The following is a 21,738-nucleotide window of genomic DNA, read 5'->3' as shown; positions in this document are numbered from 1 at the left end:
TGCAAATATGAGCCAGGTGCTGGTGGTTTACGCTTGTAATCCTAGCTACTCAGGAGATTGTGACCAGAGGATTGTGGTTCAAACCCAGCCTGTTCAGGAAAGTTCATGAGACCGTAACCTTCAATTAACCACCAGAAACCCAGAGCTGGTGCTGTAGCTGAGCACCCAGGATCAGAGTTCAAGCCCCACAACCTATAAAAAGGTGAAATATGACTTTAAGTTTCCCCAAAAGGAACGACAAGATCAATAATCTTCCCAAGCAAAAAAAAAATTCCAAAATGATTCAGTGGGCCTACTTTTGCTGAGTTATGTTATGGATTCTATGCTGGACATATTCTTTAAAAACAAATCGTTTAACTAGGGATACAGGTGGAACCATTGCAACAATGAGATGTACAAGTCATCATGTTGAAAAACGAACCTTACAACGTTGGTGGGGGGTGGAGGGTCGCCTGGGAGGAGGGGGTATATGGGAAGGGATGGGAAGGGGAAACAAAGAGGAGACAACAATGATTGATAAGAAATGCACTGGTTATCTTGCCCATGTAATTGTAACTTCTCTGTACGGTATGCTCACAGTAAAAAGGAAGTAAAAATTGTCAAATATTAGCTTTACAATAAAATTCATATAATATTTCTCGTTTGAAAAGAGAAGTCTATACAGTTGATGTCACTTGGCTTTCTTACTATCCTAGTTTAAAGCCAAACCAGGCAGGATAGTCTGTCAAAGTCTTATCTGTAATTACACAGGAAAAAAGCCAGAAGTGGAGTTTTGGTTCAAGCAGTAGAGTACTAGCTTTGGGACTAGGTGAGCAGGAAAGAAGACTGTTCAGAGACAGGGTCCAGCCTCTGGGTTCAAGCCCTAGAACCAACACCAGCTAAACAAAAAAGCAAACAAAAAACCAGATATTTCATTGGAACCCTCCTTAAAGGACTATTGGTGTGAGAAATGGCTCCTTTTGCTGTTCATACATACTGGTTGCTTTTTTGGAATCCTTATTGCTCTGGAGAACTCAGGACCAAACAAAAGGAATTGATAACTGACTCCTGCAACAAAAGAATCATCTCAGGGGTAAAATATCCATCCATAAAACACTTTAAAACCTCCATGTCTTTGTTTCTTTGCAGTAGATTTTTTGGGGGGTCCAGTCGTGGGCCTGAAATCTGGGCCTGGGCACTTTACCTCAACTTTTCAACTCAAAGCTAGCGCTCTACCACTTGAGCCACAGCACCACTTATGGCTTATATTTGCTTATGAGGTGCGAGGAATCGAACCCAGGGCCTCAAGCATGCAAAGCAAATGCTCTATCACTGAGTCACCTTCACAGTCCCTGCAGTAGAACATATTTAAAACAACGTTATTTCCTTTTGTTCTATGCTGGCCATCAAATGGCACATTATATCTTTTTGTAATATTCTCAATTTAGAAGTTTACAGAAAAATTATATATGAGTAAAAACACACTAAAAAAAGTCAGGGACAGAGTTTCCTTCAAGCCTTCGGATTCTCTTCTTTTACAGTAAAAAGGAAAGCACAAGTTAACTTGAACTTTGTCAATCCTCTATGTTCCATTCTTCTCCTGGGATCAGTTTCCACATCCAGTAATAGTTATTTCCAGGAACAATCTATGGTGCTGTCTAAGGTATAATGAATGTTTTCTGGCTTCACCGAAATAACCCAAGGACACCTTTGGACCTGAGGTAACACGTGTTTCAGAGACAACTTAGTATAGAGAAAATATGAAATTGACATTTCTTATAAATACATTATCCATGAGTATATTGAGTTCAAACTTTGTAAATTCTCTGTAAATTAAGGTGAATTTTAAAGGGGAATATGGTTCTCAGATAATTTTTTTCTGAGTGTATATGCTGCGCATTATTTCCCAAGTTTACATAAATTTGTTAACTCATGTTAACTATAACAATAATAAGAGAAAGAGAAATTCTGTGTTTAAGACTCTACAAATAAGACCACGTTGAAACAATAAAGCCAAATCCAGTATGTAGATTTATGAGTGTGATATAGAGAAAGCATTACTCCTACGTGGAACACGAAGTGTATTCTAAATCACACTTGCTAACGACACATCTTTGTAGAAAGAAGAATGGAAGAATAATTCTGTTTCCAATGCAAGGCAGATATAAGAGCATGGACTTGTCTGGAAAAAAAGAGTCCATCTTGAGAGAGCAGGGATTATACTAGCCATGAACTGGTGGATAAGATCACATTTTTTCTTTCCTTTAGTTATATATTTTTTGTTGGTGGTGGTCTTGTCACTTGAACTCTGGGCCTAGACACTGTCCCTCTGCTATTCTGCTCAAGGCTAATGCTCTACCACTTGAGCCAACAGTGCCACTTCCAGTTTTCTTGCAGTAAATTGGAGAAAAGAGTTTCCGGGACTTTCCTACCTGGGCTGGCTTTGAACCCCAATCCTCAGATCTCACCACAACGTAGCTTAGGATCACATTTCTAACAGTGTACACTCAGCATATGTAATTTGTATATTCATCTATCTGTATATGAAATCTTGAGTTAAAAATCTGGACTACAGCTTAGACTTTAAACTCAAAAAATGTTTGTAGTTTAAAAGTTGATTCTACTGGATAAATGAAACCTAAGAATGTAAAGGAGTCTGGGAGGTTCAGTTTGCATCCAGCCTGGGCAGAAGAGTGTTTGAGACACTATCTATAATTAACCACCCAAAATCTGGATTGGAAAAATGGCTCAGGTGATGGAATAACAGTCATGAGCAAGAATGATGAATAAGAGCTTGAGGCTTTTGCATACATACATATAAACATATACATACACACAGAGGCACTTATATGTGCACACACATATACAAAAATGAAGCAACTCTCAAAATATGTAGAAAAGTTAGAAAACAATAGAAAATATGTCCTGAGTAAGACTGGAATCAAGTGCTAATTTTTAAAATTAGAAAATCCTCAAGTGAACTTTCTTCAAAATGTTTGAGCATATTAGAGAGGTAGGGACCAGAGATAGTAAGAGAGTCAAGTAATCAATATTAAAAGGATTGGATCCATGGAGGAATGAATCAGAGACCCCGCAGGTGCACTTGAAAATGTTCATACCCTGTGTCAAATGTTAGAACATCTTTGAAAATAGTACATGAACAGTCTGAGAATTCTAGCGGATAATATCACTAGAGAAGTTCAGAATTGCTAGTCAGTATCTAGATTAAATAAACCAAGAAGGGGCTGGGAAGGTGGCTCAATGGTAGAGTGCTGTGTTGCATGCATGAAGCCCTGGGTTCGATTCCTCAGCACCACATAAGCAAAAAGAAAAAAGCCGGAAGTGGCTCTGTGGCTCAAGTGATAGATCGCTAGCCTTGAGCTGAAGGGCTGAGGGACAGCACACAGGCCCAGAGTTTAGGCCCCATTACTGGACCCAAAAACAAACAAACAAACAAACAAACAAACAAACAAAATAAATAAACCAAGAAACTATGGTTGGGCAATGTGATACAAGCCTTGAATTCTAGCACTCAGACTGACAGGAGATTAGGGACTGGAATTTCTACTGATACCTTCCCTAGACCAGGTAGTATAATTTTGTCTTAATAAAATAAACCAAACAAGAAAGGAATACACAGTTGGAAATTTGGGCTAATTTCTTCATTATGTTTTGAGAAGCCAAGATTTCTATTGAAATGCAACTGGTATATCATCCTCAGTTGTGTTTAAATGTTCTCTTTATTACAGAATATTCCTAGATGCAAAATGGTTCATTATTCCCATCCAAAATTTGAAAAAGTAAGTAATCATCATTCTGTTAGATTCCAAGGAAAGATGAAGGATTACAAAAGCATAAACCTGGAGGAATAGCAAAGTTCATCTAATGTAGGTCTTTATAGAACTTGCTAAATTAGAGTTTAGACTTCAAATAAATATTTCGGTTTTGTTTGTAATATCATATTCTATAGGATACTACAAAATTCTTTTTAAGTAGAGGGTTTAATTGGTGTGTGTGTGTGTGTGTGTGTGTGTGTGTGTGTGTGTGTGTGTGTGTGTGTGTGTGTGTGTGTGTGTGTGTGTGTGTGTGTGTTGTGTGAGAGAGTCAGACAGAGGTGAAGTTTGGGATAAAATACTTCTTCCCTTCAGCATTTAGTTTTGGTATCTATTGTTTGTCCCACCTCCCCAATCTGGAGTTCTAAAGTTGCCTTCTAAATACATTTATCCTTTGATCTTCTTGATATTCAGATTCCTAAGGTCTGCCTGTGAACTTCAACATTGGCTTCATGAAGGTGATGCCTTTATTCTAACTTGTATGAAGCCCATTGCTCTGTTTAAATGCAGTTTGTGCTGTGTTAATGGTTTTACTTAGCCCAGACTGTGGTGCCCCAGGCTGTGACTGTTAATTCTGAGATTAGTTTAGGCGAATAAGAGATACTATACTTTCAGGTATATCAGTGAAAGAAGTTCAGTATCTTTATTGAAACAATTTCCTGGCTGTAAATACAAACAAAAACATCCAGTGATATAAATGTACTATCTGTTGTTTTTAGTTAATTGTGCACCACTCTAATAAAAAAATCTTTTTAAACTAAAATGAGTATTTGTAATGGGAAAAATCAAATGTTACAAACCTTGAAAATTGATCAAGTACTAAAATAAAAAGAAAGACACTAATCAGGAATGAAGTACAAATGTAAGTGTTTAATAAATAAATACAATGTTTGAGATTCATATCCATGTAGCAAATACAAAGGAAAATAGAGGAAAGTCACTGAGATCCTATCTTACACACTAGAATAGCTATCACCACTCAAATAAATAAACTGCTGGAGAGGTTGAAATAAATCAGGAACTATATCTGGTTCTGTGGCATTGTAAACCAGCGCAAACCATAGGGATACCTTAATGGAAATTTACACAATATCAAAAAGACAGATGTGTTGATGTCCTTTACCGCAATTGGATACATATTGAAGGAATATAAATCAACATGAACATTCATGTTTATGGCAGCAATATTCCTAGCAACCAAGCTGTGTAATCAACCTAGATGCACCAGAAAGAAGGAATGAAGAAAATGTGCTACTCATAGCTATAAACATGTTCTGATATATGAGAAGTGAATGTTTCTACTGTATCATTGCTAAATATTTTGAATATATACCTAATCTTACTTTCACGACGTTTTGTGGCATTGTGTTTTTGCTTTAAGGAAGAATGTCCATATTGATTTTCAGACTAGTTACAATAGGTTGAAGATATCCTATAATATGTGGATATTAGATTAAAGTTTAAATATATCAATGAACATATAGAGTACCATCATATATAGTTTATGATTTGAAGCAATTTTAAGAAGGCAACAGTTGGGGAAAAAGATGTTGTTAGAAGCTTAACAAATACACAGACATGGAAAAATACAAAAAATGTGCAAGTAATTACTGCTAATAGTAAAACATTTTCCTCAAGTTTTAACAATGAAACTATTAAAATAATACTTAATAATATCAAATAAATATGCCATGGAAGAAAATGTACCATTGCTATACGTTTCCCCATAATTTGTTTTACTTTATAACAAATGGATTAGAAGAAAGTGTAACTACATGTCTGAAGATGCTAACACTTTCAAGTGTCATTGATTTAATCCAGCAAAGGAAAGTAACAGAGAAGTAGAGAGTAAGAACAACCTGGGGTATGGATAAAGATACTCAGTAGAACTTTGTGAGGAAAGAATGTGCTCCGTTTTCCTTATCACAATAGAGCTAGGACAGCTAACTTTTGACAGAACACTTGTAATGTAGAGTAGTGGAGTTAGTAATTTAGGTAGTAATTTATTACTTTTATTCCCTAATCTTATGATGTGATTCCCAAATGATGTGAGTGTTCCTAGATTTTCTTTCTTTTTCTTGGGGGGGGGGTCCGGTGGTGGGTCCTGAACTCTGGGCCTGGGCGCTGTCCCTCAGCCCTTCAGCTCAAGGCTAGCGCTCTACCACTTGAGCCACAGAGCCACTTCCAGCTTTTTTCTTTTTGATTATATGGTGCTGAGGAATCAAACCCAGGGCCTCAGGCATGCAAGGCAAGCTCTCTACCACTGAGCCACTTTCCCAGCCCCCTGATCCTAGGTTTTCTGAGGCCTTTTTTTCACCAACAGTTTCTAATTCCTCACTCTGCCAATGGTTCTTCTGCTACTCTCATTTCTCCTTGTTTCTGAACTAAACTCCTGTAACATTTTGGTTCATGAGAAAGAGCTGGAGAAAGATGAAGATGGCTTGGAGTCTGAGCTAACATCCACTCCAGCTTGGAGGATCTGGTAAAGGACTTCCACCTTGGTCTCAGAATCAGATATTAATTGACATCTTTGAAAATGGAGAAACTCACTCCCTCAGGCAGAATCTGTCATTTCTTGACTTTCTCTGAAGTTTTGATACTAGGGCACAATTCAAAGAATGAGCTTTCCCATTGTCAGAAGGAACAGGTTGAAAACTAAAAGTGACCTCAGGTCCCAAAGGGCCAGTCAGAAACCAAGAGATCACACTTTCCTCCTCATCAGGGACCTTCTGGTAGGAATAGAGTCTGAGCAAAATCTAAGATAGAGATAAACTGAGACTGGGCCTAAGGAAGAAACAAAAGAATGACCCTCTCTTTGACTACAAGTGAGTTGTGTAGTGAGACATGACAACTTCCTTCATATAAGAAAATTCACTAGGTAAGTTATCTCACTGCCACTTTGCAGGAGGTCAGTTTCCCCAAAGGAGAAGTTGTTAAATGTTGTGAATGCCAGTTTGCTCTCTAGGCTGTTGTGTCTCTGACCCCCTCTCATGTCAGGAATGCATTGCTTCTTTCAGGCACTCAACTACTTGTCCTGACTCCTAGGCAGGAATACTGTAGGCTATTCTTTGGCTAACCTCTTACATTTAAGGTAGAATAGGCCCAGGCTCTCCTCATGCCAAGAGGTAGATGCAAGAAGTGAATATAAGCTTTGTACAGAAAAAACAATCATATTGAAAAAAATTAAAATAAATTAATAGTTGAGTAATTTAGGGTTTATAGCCACAAAAAATTAGGTAATTATTAGTAATACATCTAGAATTATGGATTAGGAAGGCAACAGTGAAGTAGGTTCAGGATACAATGGAAAAGACACACCATAGCCATAAGAAGAGATGAGAGTATGAAGGATCTATTGGCATAGGTCCATTTACTATCTTAGGAGTGACCTTTGATAGGAGGCTTTTAGAATAATATCTAAAAGAGAGGGACTTGCTGGGCACTGGTGGCTCAGACCTATAATACTAGCTACCCAGCAGGCTGAGATCTGAATTTTATGATTCAAAGGAAGCCCAGGCAGAAAAAGCCAAAAGTGGTGCTGTGGTTCAAGTGGTAGAGCATGAGCCTTGAGCTCAGAGACAATGCCCAGGCCCTGAGTGCAAGCTTTAGGATCAGCAAAACAACAAGAAACAATAATGATAAAAGAAATAAAAGAAGGACTTAAAGATATGCGATGGAATGATGATCATGTGTGACTGTTTAGGGAACATAAAAGGAGACAAAATTTGGGGCAAAATGATATCTATTTTTTTACTAATGAAGGATGCAAATCAAATGCCAAATTCCTCTTCTCAAAAACTTCAAACTTGGGCTGGGAATGTGGTTCAGTGGTAGAATGCTTGCCTTGCATGCATGATGCCGTGGTTTCCATTCTTCAGTGCCACATAAGCAGAAAAAGCCAGAAGTGCTGCTATGGCTCGAGTGGTAGAGAACTAGCCTTGAATTGAAGAGGTGAGGGACAGTGTTCAGGCCCAAAGTTCAGGCCCCTTGTCCGGCCTAAATAAAAACAAAAAAATATAAAATCAAACAAAAGAAACAACCTCCAAACTTATCTTTTCTCAAAATTGAAGAGAGGTTCCTTTTACAGAAATTCTCCTAATCTAGCTCAAGGTCATCAGAACTTTAGTAGACTTTTCCTGTTGAGATGTAATGCACCTGACTCTACTGAACCTAATCATGGCTAGGAAAGTATGGACATTGATACTTTTGTTGTATTTTTCCTTATAAATATATAACACTGTCAGTTATGATATATAATATATATTATAATATAGAATATATTATACATTATATAATATATTAAATATATTATAACATGTATTATGTATTAAAAGACTTCCTAATTTTAGATGTAGGAACAGGCAACATATTGAAAGAAAAATGTTTGAATTTCTGAGTTATTTCTCTACCACAGGACAATACCAGGTTTCATTCTTATTACCCAAAGAGCAACATAGGAAAGCAATGCCCATGAATGTGGTTCTCTGGATTTTGGAAATTGTGATCATATATATATATATGTGTGTGTGTGTGTGTGTGTGTGTGTGTGTGTGTGTGTGTGTGTGTGTGTGTGTGTGTGTGTGTGTATTCATATATATGAAATATCGTTTAATAATAGGGAATATGTAAAACTATAACAACAGATACACCTATGTGCACACACTCCCAGTCACTTTCATGTATAAGAATTTCTTTTCTATGCTCCTATTCACCTACACAGAGAGTACATGAGTTGCCCTTGAATTGTCCTGGAAGTTCTTTATTGGAATACTGTAGCTTCACATCCTTTGTTCCCTAAGTAGCCAGATTTTATGTATTCAATAACAAAACTGTTACAGGCAAAAGTATCCACTCTGACACACAGAGGAACTTGGATTTCAGAAATGCCACAAATAAGTGGGAGGTACAGCAGTACTTTTCAAAATTGAATAGATTACATATTTATTAGAAAGCTTGTAAGAAAAAAAAACTTCAGTGTAGGAGGATACACTTGAAGAAAACTACAGTTTAAATTACACATAGCCGGGTGCTGTAATAGACAATAAATAAGAATAAAAAAATTACATATGACAACAAATTACAAAGTTCCAGGGCATTTCCCTACTCATGAGAACTAAAGTAATGCAGAGTAAAAATAAATAAGTGAAAATGCAAATATTTTATACCAAATTTCAAAACATATTATATGTTATACAAAGGAAATGCAATAAGCATGCATATGACAGTCTAGTAACATCATATGGTATGATGAATCTGATTAACTGATTCATAAAAATTAATACAATGCATTACATCTGATATCTCAAGTGTCAACTTAGCAGAATACTTTCAATCTATGGTGTCTATTTTGCATATTATCCAGTCCTATCTATCCCACAATGGCAGAAGGCTCTTCCTGAGAATGTCCAGAGACCCGTCTACTGTGGTGCTCAATATAGACCTGTTCCAATTCTCTTTTATTTGGCATGTGACAGACTATCTGTTAACTTGCCAAAGGCACAATTTGGACAGGCTTCCAGTAATGATACTTTAGCTCGCAGATAAAAAGGGAAAATGAAGACAAAGGGAAAATCTACCAGATCCCTGAAAGTTTTCTATCATTGTGCTAAAACTGTAGCTTTCTACTGACACTTCAACAAACTGAAGTAATTGCCACTCCAACCACATGTCCAAATGGTAGCTTTCCAAATATTGGCCTATTTTCACTTTGGTAAATCAAGGCACACTACTGTGGCCCCGTTTCACTTAAACTATCAGCTATGGTTGGACCAAAGGATAGTTGAACCTATCAATTTCTTAATTTTAGGTCATCACACAATCAGTTCATAGCCTTAAACATTAAAAATACCTACCCATATAAGTCTGCATTACATACGTATTACTGTTTTTCTTCATTTGTCATGTTTTACATACTTGTGTATCCCAGGGCTTAGCTCTGTAATATTCCTTCTCATGGTTGTTGAGTGGCTTTCTTCACTGGGTGACTTTTCCCTGGGTGGAGCTGAGTCTGGCATGTCACGCCGTTAAGTTCTTGTGACCTGCTAAATGACTCCTTTTATTCCAAGGCCTGAGTTGGAGCTAGCAGCTCTGCCAAGCTTTGTCGGTATCCAAGATGGAGTCTCCAGTACTGGGGAGGGGGGAAGGGTGGCCTTCCCTCCTCTGCTCCCTAAGAAGGAGTGAGGACATCAGGCTTCAACTCTTGCCGAATCTTGGTTCCTGGATCATCTCTGGTCTGTGAACTGCAGGATGAAAATGTCTGCTCCTTGTCGGTTCTTGCTGGTGTTGAGTAGAATCTGCTCACCCGCTGTGTATGGCTCTTTCCTCCTGGACTCTCACTATTTCAGGTATGGCAGTAAGGCCGCCACCACCCCTGCTGCCGCAGTGGCAGCTGCTGGGAAGAGCTCAGATCTGTCCCCTTGCTTGGATTTTTCCTCTCTGGCCTAACTCTCTGTTGTGTGATGGCACACTTGGCGTGATTGTCTGGTTTAGGACTGTTCACTGGAACTCTAAAACTGCTTAATATGTGAGAGCTTGTTTAGCCTCCAGCTTGTCCTCCGCCATCTTCCTGGAACTCCACAATTTTAAATTTTCTTAATAGGCTAAGTTGTTAAAAATGTTGAAGAATTAAAATTTACCTGTCATAATTGTAAAACTCTTTTGAAATTCCTTTATCAGAATCGCAAATTCACCAATCCTAATTCCACCTTTACCATCAGAAACAGCTAACATTGTTTTTATGATATAGTGTCCATGCAACTATTCTTTTCCAGTGGCTTTGTTATGCATATATATTACCATAGAAGCTAATGCCGAGCAAAATGAACTACAAGATATGGAAACAGAGGCTTTTTTATTAGCTTGCTGTTTTTAATGTAGTATGTGATTTCTATTTTGCTTTGGGTTTTCTCCCTATAGTTTAATCCCTGCTGTATTTGATTTTGGTGCCCTGTATTTTGTGTATACATTTACCTTAATTAGGGAATGGAAGAGGAAAAACAAAATGGTGAGAAAAAAGACAAAAGGCAAACCAATGCAATAGCAATGCTCACAAGACAATATAGGGGAAATGTACATAACAACTTGTGAGAGGTATTGAGGAAAAGGAAAACTGTGAGAAAAATGAGGGAGGAGGTAAGAAGTATGAAAAGTTATGAATTAAGTACTTTAAAATTACTGACAGGATCATTGCAAGATAATGTTAAAGCATGCATAGATGCCTCACCAGCAGCCATTCAAGGAATGGCACATGCTGCAGCAATGAAAGGAGAACCCTTCAGTGCTTATGTACAAAAATTACATAAGAAATGACCTCAGGCCAGAAATGGGGTCTGTTTCTCATGTGACCAGTCAGAACACATGAGTAAAGATTTTCAACAAAAGAAAAATAAGCCTAGTAACAATAAAAAGGGTAAAGCGCCTGGACTTTGTCCACAATGAAATAAAGGCAATCATTGGAAAAATGAGTGTAGATCAAAATATCATAAGGATAGAATTCTCCTAACAGAAGAAGAAAAGGAGACAAAAAACAAGAAGAGGGGTGCTCCCTCAGCCCCGTAAACGAAAGAGGGGAAACACCTACTGTTACACAAAAATCCCCTAAGGGATCAGTTCCATTAAATCTCTTGTCACCTTCATTTGCAGTATGGGATTTGCCAAGAGCTACTCCAGGAAGTGCAGGGTTAGATCTGGCAGCAAAAAAGAGATTACATTGTCTCTATCATGTATGGTATTCAGCTAATAAACACTCAAGTTTACAGTCTTGTAATTGAAGGAACTGTGGGCTTGATAATTGGTAGAAGCTCAAATTATAACAAAACTTTGAGATATTACCTGGAGTAGTTGATGCAGATTATCAAGGGGAAATTAAAGTAACGGTAAGGTTTTTAAAAGAAAATATGTAAATACATATGGATCAAAGATTATCTCAAATCTTAATTTTAAATTATGTCCATCTTCGAAATGAAATCCTAAAACAAGATCGAGGTACAGGAGGTTTCAGTTCCACAGAAACTGTGGCCTGGGTACAATCTATTTCTAAGGATGGACCCATGAAAACCAAAAAAGTGGATACAAAGCCTGTTAAAGGTCTCGTGGACACAGGGTCAGACCCAACATTTATTGCAGGAAAAGACTCGCCCTCCTCCTGGCCAATTATGAAGACAGAATCTACATTAATGGGATTGGATATGGCTAACAATGTTGCTCAAACTTCAAAATTTTTAAAGTGGGAGTGTGAAAATAGATTTGGAAACTTTCAACCTTATATTATATCTTCTTTGCCCTTACATTATGGGGCAGAGACATTATGCAAAACATGGAACTAAAATTAGTTACCGCAGATTACATTAGTGTACAAAATTTTTCATAGGGGCCGCTGATGAGAAGTTTGCTGATGCAATATCATGGAAAAATGATCAGCCAGTGTGGTTTGATCAGTGGTCCCTAACTCAAGAGAAGATACAGGCTGTAGAACAATTGGTAAATGAGCAAATACAGAAAGGATATTTAGAGGAATCCAATAGCCCTTGGAATACTCCAGTTTTTGTAATTAAAAAGAAATCTGGGTAATGGAGGTTGTTACAAGACCTCACAGCCATTAATAACACCATGTATGACATGGGGACTCTTCAGCCAAGACTTCCATCTCCTGTGGCTCTTCCTAAAGGAGATTATATAATAATCATTTATTTTCAGGATTTTTCCTACAATAAAATTGGATCCTAATGATTTTCAAAGATTTGCATTTCGTGTGCCCTCATGTAATTGGAAAAGGCCCTGGCAGAGATATCAGTGGAAGGTCTTGCCACAAGGCATGAAAAATTCTCCTACATTGTGTCAAAAATTTGTGGATTAAGCTTTACAAAAAACTAGGGAAGAGTTTTCTAATGCTTATATTATTCATTATATGGAAGATATTTTAATAGCTGCTGAAAGTAAACATTTAACAGAACAAATTTTAACAATTAACCATTGAGCAATTAAACAACTTTGGTTTGCTTATTTTTCCAGATAAAATTCAACATAATAAACCTTTAAATTATTTAGGAAAAATAATACATCATGTCACAAAAATGAGTATTAGGCTAGATAAATGAAAAACATTAAATGATTTTCAAAAATTACTAGGTAACATAAATTGGGTTAGACCCTACTTGAAAATTATCACAGGAGAATTACACCCATTGTGTGAAGCCCTAAAAGGTGATTCTAATCTTAACTCTAAGAGACGATTCACTCCAATAATGTTAGAAAAATTTCATTGGTGGAATAAAAGTTACAAGCAAAAGTGGTCCAATTGGACTATAATAATGACTGGGATTTTATAATATTAAAGACATCTTATACCCATACAAGATGTTTATGGCAAGATGCATTCCTGGAATGGCTTCACTTGCCTCACAGTCAGACAAGAATGATAGCTTCTTTTGTATATTTGTGCAGCCAACTCATTGCCAAGGCAAGGAGTAGGTGCCTAGAGTTATTTGAGAAAGAAATGAATAATATAATTATACCTTATTATAAAAAACAATTAAAATATTATTACAGAATGATGAGAATTGGGGATTAGTATTATTAAATTATACAGGACAAAAAAAATTCATGTTCCTCAACATCCTTTATTAAAATTTGTGGAAGAGATAAAAACCATTTTCCGTTAGTGGTAAGAACACCTTTAGAAGGAGCTCTAACAGTTTTTACTGATGGGTTCTCAAATGGAACTTCGGTGGTATACATTCCAGACCACTTCCCCATTACTAAAAGGGCATCCGACATTTCAGAGCAACAGGCGGAAATTATTGCTGTAATTTTAGCTTTAACCATATTTCCCCAGCAGCCTAACATTTACACAGACTGTAAGCATGTGGTTAACTTATTTCCCGCCATAGAGACAGCTCTTTTATCATGACAATAAAAAATTATAGACTTGTTACATCAGTTACAAAAATTAATTCAACTTAGAAAAGAAAAATTATTTATTGAACACATAAGAGACATACAAATTTACCAGGTCTTCTTTCATTTGGAAATATGATGGCTGACCTATTAACTAGAGAAACCATCATGCTTTATTTGTAATTAATCACAAACCCAGGGGAAAAAAAAAAACAACAGAAGATGCAAATGAAGAAAGCGATGCAAAAGCTCAAAATTCTTCACCTTTCTCCTGAACAGGCGAAGACAACAAAAGAAGCCCAACCACCAACCTGGGAACTAATTAAGAAGCTCAGCCATTCTGCGGAGGAGATTGTTGTTTCTACAGGAAAGACTATCACTGTTGAAAATATGTTTCTTGCTATGCTTGCCATTATTGCTGTGCAGGCAGTGTCTGTTTCAGGAGAACAATACTGGACTTATGTTCCTAATCCTCCTCTTCTACATCCCGTGGGATGGGAGGGATAAGGATATAATACAGGTAATGACAAATAATAGTGACCTGCTAGGGGGTTTGGAGGACTATTCTAATTCTCATATGATTTCTCAAACAATTAATTATGAAGGAATGACAGATACCACTCCAATTTGCATAACGCTATCAGGAGAAAATCTCCCCGGGTGTTTGCCTATAAACTATAGAACTTTTTTTTTTTTTGAATTGTAAAGATGCTATACAGAGGGTTACAGTTACATGAGTGAGGTAATGAGTACACTTCCTATTGAGCATTGTTACCTCCTCCATTGTTTTCCTCCTACCATCCCTTCCCTCCCTACCTTCCCCGAGGTTCTTTTTTTTTTTATTGGGATTAAGTGATTACATAATTTCCCATATTTCACAGTATTATGGAATAATGATGCTCATTTAAAGTCATAGGTTCATTCTAACTTTCCTGGAGCAAATTGTCTATCACAGTCTGTAACATATAACGGTGTTCACATGTTATACACCATACATGTGATCAGCAGCATGGGTTATTTAGTAGTGGTTCGACCAGATGATTGGGAGTTCTTTGTTTCTTAAGTCCTGTTGGTTTTGTCGTATAACCTAACATTTTGGATTTAGCATACACTTATCAGGGAGACCATGTACCATTTGTCTCATCGTTCTTGGCTTACCTTGCTCAACATGATTCCTTCTAGCTCCATCCATTTCCCTGCAAATGCCATTATTTTGTCATTTCTAATGGCTTCATAATACTCCATTGTGTATAGATACCACAATTTTTGGATCCATTCATCCGTGGTGGGGCATCTGGATTGTTTACATATCCTAGCTATTGTGAATAGTGCTGCAATAAACATGGAGGTGCATGTGTCCGTTGTTCAGGGTAGATGCCTAGAAGTGGTATGACTGGGTCGTAAGGGAGGTCAATCTTTAGCTTTCTAAGGACCCTCCAGACTGCTTTCCAAAGTGGTTGTATAAGTGTACATTCCCACCAGCAATGTAATAGGGTTCCTCTTTCTCCACATCCCCTCCAGCATTTGTCGTTGGCTGATTTGTGGATGTGGGACATTCTGACTGGGGTAAGGTGGTATCTCAGGGTTGTCTTTATTTGCATTTCCTTCACCACCAGGGATGATGAACATTTCCTCATGTGTTTCTTTGCCATTTTTATTTCTTCATTTGAGAAGTCCCTCTTTAGTTCCCTTGCCCATTTAGCAATTGGTTTGTTAGGTTTGGGAGGGATTAGTTTCTTGAGTTCCCTGTATATACAGGATATTAACCCCTTGTCTGATATATTGCTGGTAAATATTTTTTGCCAATTAGTTGGTTGTCTTTCTAGCTTAGTTGCGATAGATTTAGCTGTGCAGAAGCTTTTTATTTTAAGGTAGTCCCATTTGTCGAGTCTCTCTCCAACTTGTTGTGACCCTGGGACTCTGTTCAAGAAGTTCCTTCCTGTGCCTATTAGTTCATGCGTTTCTCCTACTCTGTCCTGCAGTAGTTTCAGAGATTCAGGTTTAATGTTAAGGTCTTTAATCCATTTTGAGTTGATGTTGGTGCATGGTGATAGGCTGGGGTCCACTTTTAGTTTTCTGCATGTGGCCACCCAGTTTTCCCAGCACCAGTGGTTGAAGAGGCTGTGTTTCTTCCATTGTATGTCTTTGGCTCCTTTGTCGAATATCAGCTGGCTGTAGGCCTGTGGATTTATTTCTGGATCTTCTATTCTGTTCCATTGGTCTTCGGGTCTGTTTTTGTGCCAGTACCATGCTGTCTTTGTTATTATAGCTCTGTAGTAGAGTTTGAAGTTCGGAATGGATAGCCCTCCCATATTGTCTTTATCCCCTAGAATTGTTTTGGCTAGTCTAGGTCTTTTGTTGTTCCATATGAATTTTTGGACTGTTTTCTGTATTTCAGTGATGTATGTCATTGGGATTTTAATAGGAATTGCATTGAATTTGTATATTAGTTTTGGAAGTATTACCATCTTTACTATATTAAGTCAGCCTATCCAAGAGCATGGGAGGTCTTTAAATTTCCTAGTGTCTTCTGAAATTTCTTTCTTTAACTTTTTATAGTTTTCATTAAATAGTTCTTTTACAACTTTGGTTAGGTTAATTCCTAAATATTTTATTTTTTGGGAGGTTATTGTGAATGGGGATGCTCCCTTTATTTCCCTCTCTTCTTGTACATTGTCAGTATACAGGAAGGCCACTGATTTTTGTGGGTTTATTTTGTATCCTGCTATTTTGCCGAAGTGATTAATGATTTCTAAGAGTTTGTGGAGGGAGTTTTTTGGATCGTGACGGTATAGTATGTCGTCTACAAAAAGTGGTAGTTTAACTTCTTCTTTCCCTATGCGGATCCCTTTAATGTCTATTTCTTGCCTTATTAACCTGGCTAAGGGTTCCAGGACTATATTGAAGAGGAGTGGAGAGAGTGGGCATCCTTGCCCTGTTCCTGATTTTAGGAGAATTGGTTGTAGCTTTTCCCCATTAAGTATAATATTGGCTATTGGTCTGTCATAAATGGCTTTTATTGTTTTTAGAAATGTTCCTTCTATTCCTATTTTCTCCAGAGCTTTTAGCATGAATGAATGTTGAATTTTATCAAAGGCCTTTTCTGCATCTGTGGCGATAATCATGTGATTCTTCACCTTGGCTCTGTCGATGTGTTGGATTACATTTATTGACTTATGTATGTTAAACCATCCATGAGTCTCTGGGATGAAGCCTACCTGTTCATAGTGTATAATTTTTTTATCTTGTTCAATAGGTGTTGCATTCCCTTGCTCTGGAATTCCTCACCTTCTTCCACTCCAATTATACGAAGGTTAAATTTCTTGGCATTATCTGCTTGGTCTTGAATTTTCCTTTGGTTTAATTTGAGTGATTTTTCCATATCTGTCACTTTTTGGTCCAGTTGGTGTATTCTGTCTTCTGTATCTGACACTCTACCTTCCATTTCATTCGCCTCACCTCAGCTCATCACTCCCCACCAACCCTAGCACTTGCTCAGGGGATCGAATCTCCCCTCAGCTCCACTACTAGAGGAGACACTCCTCCAAGCCTTTCCACTCCACATATCAAGAACGTGCACAGTGACTGAGTGAGAGAGAGAGAGAGAGAGAAAGAAAGAGAGAGAGCCTGAGAGACTGAGATACTGAGAGATACTCAGACTCAAGGACTCAGAACATAGCATCCTTTGAGAAGACTCAGCACACAGCATACTTCAAAAAACAGCACAAAGTACCCTGAGTAATAGACTCAGCACAATGTGCCCTTTGAAGGACTTAGCATATAGTAGCCTTTGGGATGATTCAGCACACAGCACCCTTTGAATGAGGGAGTCCATAGCACGCAGTGTATAGGACTCAGTGCATGGCACGCTTTGAAAAACTCAGCACGTAGCACTCTTTCCCAGGACTCAGCAAATAGCACCCTGTGTTAAGACTCCATACACACCACACTTTGAAGGGCTGAGTATGTAGCACCCTGTGTAAAACACTCAGTGTCCAGCACCCTTTTAAAAATTCAGCACATAGCATAGTTTTGAAGGACTCTGCACATAACACCTTGTAGAAGAACTCAGCACACAGCACCATTTGAAAATCAGTACAGAGCAAACAGTCTACAGGACTCGGCAGACAGCACTCTCCTCATTCTTCTCTTCTCAAGGATGCAGCATATTGCACCCATTGGGATAACTCAGCACACAGCCTTCTTTATTGGAGGCTTGTTTTTCCTTTGAAAACAATTTATTCTTTGTGATAAGCGTAACATAGCCCTCTTCCCTGGCCACCAATAGGCCACTAGATGCCCCTTGAATTTGGGCCACCTCCCAGAAGCCTTTGCCCTACCCAAACCGCAGTTTACCATTACCATGACCCAGCAGATGTAGGCCTGAGAGAAGGCCACTTGGCCACCTACATATGTTGGCTGCTGAGGCCTTGAAGAGTCATGTCACATAGTCATCATCTGCATCACTCTACAGAAGAAAGGGAGGGAGTGCTCCTCACCTGAGCCCATGAGCTGTGGGTGTCTCTAGATGTGGGGCAGCCGTGGCAGGATGTGCTTTGTGGGGGAGTCCTCTATGGGGTTGGGAACCTCGATCTCTCCTCTTGCAGTTTCCACACTGTGTTGAAGTGGTAATTCTTCAAAACTTTTCTGCTCCCCCCTCATTTCGCCCGCCCTGGAGCATGGAGGCATCCAAAGCGGCGGCAGCGACAGGAGGCTCAGCCTGTGCTGGCATCTGGAGCCCGTTGTCCATGTCTTCCCCTGTGAGGAGTGACAGCGGGTCCTGCAGCTCTCTCCTCTTCTCCATCTTCTCCTAGGACAGTTGGTACACACGCTCAGGTTTCTTCTGACACAGCTCAGCCAGAATGAACATCTGCTCTTTACATGCCACGAGGGACTCCTCAACAGTGCAATGTGTGCCGAGCTGGCTGTATCTATGTTGAGGATCACCCGCTGGACTATGGAAGTCCATCTCATCAGGCAGGTCGTGGACAAAGTATATTTTCTTCTCGGACACCCAGGTGTCCCTCTTCCCATCCCCACACAGGCTGTGGTGCCAGCTCATGGGATGGAGGGCCTGTGGCTCAAGCTTTCTCTGGCACTTGAGCTGCCAGGTGAACCGGTTGCCCACAGCAGGCCTGCCACTCCCACTACAGGAGTTTCCCCCTGTGGATTTCAGCCACTAAGAGTGCTCACAAATCCACATCCCTATCAATTTGGGGAATGTCTCCATCCTCTGCAATGTTCATGTGTATGGGGGGAGTCGACTCCTCAACTTTTGCTTCTCCAGGGTTTTTGACTTCCCTTTCCCCAGGGAAAGCCAGGAAGCTCAGCTGGGCCTGCCGCCCCTCTTCCTGTGGTCTGATTGCTTTCAAGCACTTGAGAGTGTCCTGCCACTTTGGTGGCACCACCTAGTCTCCCCAGTTGGTCGGGCCGTGCACTTGCTTCAGCTGCTACAGGTGTTGGGTCTGCCTCTCTAGGTGCTGCTGCAGGGCCTCCTTCTTGGAGCTCAGCCGCTAATTGGAGATGCTGTGCTGTTCACAGGTGGCTCTGAGCTCCTGCAGCTGGGCCAGAGACTGTTCCTGCTGGTCCTGAGATGCTTGGCTTTCTTTCTATCTCAGCCACTTCTTTCCATTCCTCTATCTTCTCCTCTGTGTGGACCAGCTGTTCCCGCAGGTGTTTCTTCACCTGCTGCTCTGTGTCCAGGATGCTCCCAAGCTCCTCCTTCTCACCGCTCACCCTGTGGAGAGCATCCCTCAGCAGGGCCAGCTGCTCCTCCAGCTGTCCGTCACACATATGTGCGCATCATAGGGTTTCAGGGATCTCCTGCCAATCCTTGGCCTTCTCCTCCAGTCTCCACCATTGCTACTGCTGCTCCGGGTTCTGGAGACGGAGCCTCTGGTTTTCCTGGACCTGGATGTGAAGTTATTCCTCCTGGTTTTTCAACTCCATGTGCGTGCAGTAGGCATGGGCCTGCAACTGTCACTCGACCTGAGATGGGCCATAGTTCCTCCAGCCTGTTCTCTAGGCCAAACACCTGCCTCGCCCCTCTCCCTTTTGCTCCTTCTCCTCTGTCAGTTCGTTCATCCACTGGGTCAGCAGCCGGGCCTCCTCCTTCCACGTGGACCTCTCAATGCTCAGGTCTTCTGTGAAGATGTCTCTCTCTAGATTCACTGTGCTCACCAGTCAGCTCAAGTTGTCCAGAAGTCTCTTCAGTACCTCATGCCCACCAGTGCTTGTTGGAACTTGCAGATTCCTTTCTTCCTGTTGTCCAGAGCACTTCCAGCTCCTCCTATAATTTTGAGTTTACTTGCTCCAGGTAATCAAAGATTCTGGCCTTTTCCTTGAGCAGAAGGTTCACATCATGCAGCTGTTCAGAGAATATTTCAGTCTCATTCTGTGATCATTGACCACAGAAGCCGACATCTTCAGCTCTCCCATGCACTGCCATTTTTTCTGCCACAGCTAGGATTCCAACTCAGATCTGGGTAACACTATAGCACTGTGGGTGAAGGGGAAGATCACCATCCTTGAAGACTACAAGGTCAGGTCTGCTCCCAGGGCCTGAATTGAAGCCCCCGCATTGGCAAAATTCATATACCCACCTATTTCAAACATATGATCTTTATTTAAATACATGTCTGGAATGCATCATGTGTTCACTGTAGTTATTCTTTTTATTGTGTATCTTAGGGATGCATTTTGTATTTTATTGATTATGATGAGAGATATAACTGTGCTGGCAGGGATGAGAACTAATTCCCATGTCTGTAACATTGCTTAAGCCTTCTGCATCCTAGCTGAGACCCAGAATTTTCACAGGGCAGGAAAACAAGTGGATGTATTGGATTCTCACATCTGCATTCCGCTTTTGGCACTGTTGTGGTTGGAACTTAGAGCTTAGCAAACACAACAGGAGAAAGGGTCAAGGTGAGGATACCATGCTGAGAGCTAAAAAGTAACTAAGCTGTTCCCAGGACCTGAGATTGAGCCCCAGGAGTGGCAGAGGGAGAGCACAATACTCATCCCTTCATAAGCTGAAGGTAGTCTGCATATTTGCATACATTAGGAGAGATGGCGACCTGTGATGGAATCCAATATACCCCATGACTACCGATTCTTGGATCTTCCCCGATGCCTCCATTTCATGACTGTGATGATTATGGTCAAGCTTCATCAACTCTTCATTGAAAATAATCTATACACAATGAGTCTTGCTTATCATTTCCTAGGTGCATCCTGCAAAAAGTACTCATTCACAGATGAGATTGATCAAATTCCACGACCCTTCCAAGTGCTGGAAAAGAGTATCTCAGGATCTCCTGCCATTCCCTCAATGGAGGGGGACTGACTTGGATTCGACCTTGAGGTCTCCGATACCCCGATGCCCTTGGGCTTCCGCGAGAGCCAGCAGACCTTCAGCCACTCCAGGTCACCTTCACTCTGCAGGCCGCTGAGTTCGGACCCAGCATGATCACCATGCAAAGGAAAATGAACATAAAAGTGCCAGGTGGAACTTCCTGCAACTTTTCTTTTCCCTTCGCGGCTATTTTTTTTGTTCCTGCAAGCCCTGGGGTCCTAGGATCCGATGATGGGTTGTAGGTCCAGAGGTTGCAGCCTAAGATGTTCGGAACTGATCAGAGTTGCCACAACTTGAGTTCAATCTCTGACTCTGTTAAAAAAAATTATGAAGGAATCACCCTAGTCCGAATACTCCCCATTTTACTGCCAGAGCTGGGATTAAAACTCAGGTCTGGGTAACTCTGTTGCACTGTGGAAGAAGGGGAACATCACCTTCCTTGAAGACTACATGTTCAGGCCTGATCCCAGTGCCTGAATTAAAGCCCAACACTGACAAAAATCATATGCCTACCTATTTTACACATAGGATCTCTATTTACATACATGTGTGGAATGCATCATGCTTTCAGTTTAGTTATTTATTTTGTTGTGTGTCTAAGTCAGAGATGAATTTGGTATTTTATTGAGTGTGATGATAGATATAAATGTGCTGACATGCATGACAACATATTCG

The 21,738-nt window shown here is 39.9% G+C and overlaps 1 long non-coding RNA gene across 1 annotated transcript in view; it reads left to right on the top strand.

The window, feature by feature from the left end:
* Positions 1-21,343, top strand: part of LOC138822013 (uncharacterized) — a 30,593-nt gene extending 9,250 nt beyond the window's left edge. The window contains exons 2-4 of the long non-coding RNA XR_011370293.1: positions 3,729-3,779; positions 13,986-14,226; positions 20,936-21,343. This is a non-coding gene — a long non-coding RNA (uncharacterized lncRNA). The remainder of the gene's footprint in view (positions 1-3,728; positions 3,780-13,985; positions 14,227-20,935) is intronic.
* Positions 21,344-21,738: the final 395 nt, after the last annotated feature.

This window comes from Dipodomys merriami, unplaced genomic scaffold (assembly GCF_024711535.1).
Source record: "Dipodomys merriami isolate MVZ:Mamm:240054 unplaced genomic scaffold, mDipMer1.0.p SCAF_975, whole genome shotgun sequence".
NCBI lineage: Eukaryota > Metazoa > Chordata > Mammalia > Rodentia > Heteromyidae > Dipodomys > Dipodomys merriami.
This window is presented reverse-complemented; position numbering and strand designations above follow the sequence as displayed.